The sequence below is a fragment of the Gossypium hirsutum genome, unplaced genomic scaffold, assembly GCF_007990345.1.
Source record: "Gossypium hirsutum isolate 1008001.06 unplaced genomic scaffold, Gossypium_hirsutum_v2.1 scaffold_1045, whole genome shotgun sequence".
In the NCBI taxonomy this organism is placed as follows: domain Eukaryota; kingdom Viridiplantae; phylum Streptophyta; class Magnoliopsida; order Malvales; family Malvaceae; genus Gossypium; species Gossypium hirsutum.
Window position 1 is genome coordinate 1 of NW_024403422.1, and position 2,500 is coordinate 2,500.

Genomic DNA, 2,500 nt, shown 5'->3' on the forward strand with positions numbered 1-2,500 from the left:
AGACAAAACACACACACAAACACTCAACAGTAAGAAGATAGTTTTCGTGAGAGGGAGAAACCCATAAGTTTTTCTCTGCCGGTTCTGTTTGTTGTGATATTCCCTGCTTCATGGGAGAGTCATTTCAGGTATGAATATTTACGTTAACTGTGTATTTGCCTTTTATTGTATTTTTTTAATTTCAGATCTATGCTTTTTTTTTCTCTGTTGATTTTTGTTTTCATCTTTAGAATAAGTTTGTCTCTACCTTTTCATCTCTATTTTAATTCTCAGATCAATGCTTCTTTCCTTGTTTTTCAGTCTGCTTTTGTTTGAGTTTTTGGTTCTCAGCCTTATGAAACAATGTTTTGGTTCGTCCTTTCAAATCTATTGATGTTGGTGTGGTTGTTCTTTAGTCGGTTTATCGACTACTTTCTGTTTTTTTGCTTAACATTTGTCTTTTTGCCTTTTCATCTCTGTTTTGGGGTGGTTTGTTTAGATCGGGTTCGTGTTCTTTTTGTTCTGGGCCTATGGGGCCATTGGTTTTTTGCGACTTGGGATAGTTGTCCTGTTTTTTTGGGCTTTGATAATGGTTATGGTTTTCGGTTTTCTGTTTAGTTCCTGTGGCTTGTGATAATGGGCATGTTTTCATAGCTTATTCTCTCCTCATTTTCCTTTTTTTCTAGCATTTCTTCCCCTTTTATTCTCTCCTTTATTATGTCCGTCTCATTTCAAATTTTACCTCTTATATTTTTTAGCGTTTTTGTAACCGACGCCTGAAAGAATTCAAGGACACACTATACTGTGATTTTCTCTGCCGTTTCTGTTTTTGGGTTCCCTTGCTTCAGGTATGAATTTTTGCTTCAACATTGTCTTTTCCGTTTCTCTTTTAATTTAAGAACTATACTATTGTACTGGTATTTCTTGGTTTATTTTATGGCTTTTGGTTTTCAGGTTTAGAAATCAACAGTAAAAAAAGTCTGTCAATTACTTAAATGGGAAGCAAAAAATCTGAAATAGTTGGCAGTAAATGACCACCTTATTCCCATATTCTGTCCTATTTTTCCTATATTTCTAACGTTCCTTTCTCCCTTTTTAGCTACTTTTTTTCCCTTCTTTACGAATATTTTCCTTCTCTCTTGTTTTTTCTTAACTCAGTCTCATTTCCTGTGTTTCTTCAATCTATAGCTTTCCTATTCATTCGCCGTCTCTATCTCTCTCTCAATACCCTTTCAATTTTTTCCTCAAATTTTTTTAGCTTCGGATAACCAAATTCCGTTTTTTGTTTTATTTTTTTTGCTGTTTCTTTTCTTTTTGTAATTTTTGAAACACCCTACATCATCGGAGATTGATTTCAGGTATGACTATAATTAAACTATTTCTTTCCTCATTATCTCTGTTTCTAGTTGCAGATATATGCTTATTTTTAGTAATATTTTCATTGTGTTTTTTTCAGGGATTTCATTTTTTTAACAATAATAGTTTTTTACCAATGTCTAGGTTTTATTATCTATTTAAAACTAATTGACCCGACGTACATAAATCAATGTAATCCGATGTTCTGCCTTCGAAAGATGAAAATGTACAATTGGTAGCACTGTTATATTCCCTCCCTATATATAACAAAACCAATTACCGTACCCCTCTAAATATTTTATCTTGCCGGTAAAAATAAAATAAAAATATTATATTATTGTTATGCTAAAAAGGAAAAGTAAAGGATTGAATTCATGAATCAGTGGAAGCTGCTTCCCAATGAAAGAGTCGAGGTAGTGCTATTTTATCATTTTAGGTACAAATTTTGATTCTTTCAATTTGTTTTAAACTTACGTTAGACTTCGGTTTTTTAAATAAAATTTTGTTCTCTTACTGAAATGTTGAAAAAATCCATGTCTGTTAGTTGATCCCTTGATAGAAGCTTTGAATTGTCTTGTTTCACGGCTTTCATTTGATTTTTGAAGAAATTAAGGGTTCAAATTTGAAATTAATTTTCCCTCATTTTCCTTGTAACCACGCGTAAGCGTATTTTATGTGGAAAATTAGTGATTCCAAAATCATTTTTAACACTATTGTTAGACGAGGTTTAAAGTTCCGCTTTATTCTCTCTGATTTCCCGTTACCTTTTCCCTAGCGTTTTTTTTCCTTCTAAAACAATAGTAGTAATGTTTTAATTACCATGTTACCGTTGCCATCAATCTAATTTTATTTGGACTTCATGCTTTGAATTAATCTGATTTGTCGTAATGAATCTTCTATACGGTACAGATTTTTAACTGTTTTGCTGTTTTTAATTTTCTTTCCTATTCTGCTACGGCTTTATCCCTGTCATATTCCGAGACTATTCCTTCTCGGAATAAGTTATTCTCAGGATATCCTGCATTTTCTTATTTCAGTTCACGATTTTTTGCTTCCGGTTTAAGTTTTTAGTGGCCGGTTCAGATTTTTTTCCTTGTCTGGACCGGGATACCTGTCATACTTATTCCTCCCAGGGATATCCTATTCTAGTGATATCCCGGTTTTG

At 32.8% G+C, this 2,500-nt stretch overlaps 1 long non-coding RNA gene across 3 annotated transcripts; it reads left to right on the plus strand.

The window, feature by feature from the left end:
- The first annotated feature begins 8 nt into the window (after positions 1 to 8).
- Positions 9 to 1,619, plus strand: LOC121227586 (uncharacterized). 3 transcript variants are annotated; one of them, XR_005925151.1, is made up of 3 exons: positions 9 to 128; positions 738 to 827; positions 934 to 1,619. It is a non-coding gene; the product is annotated as an uncharacterized lncRNA (long non-coding RNA). The 3 variants fall into 3 exon arrangements; XR_005925150.1 differs by lacking the exon at positions 9 to 128 and having other exon boundaries at positions 211 to 827; positions 934 to 1,337; positions 1,436 to 1,619; XR_005925149.1 differs by lacking the exon at positions 9 to 128 and having other exon boundaries at positions 167 to 827.
- The last annotated feature ends 881 nt before the right edge of the window (positions 1,620 to 2,500 follow it).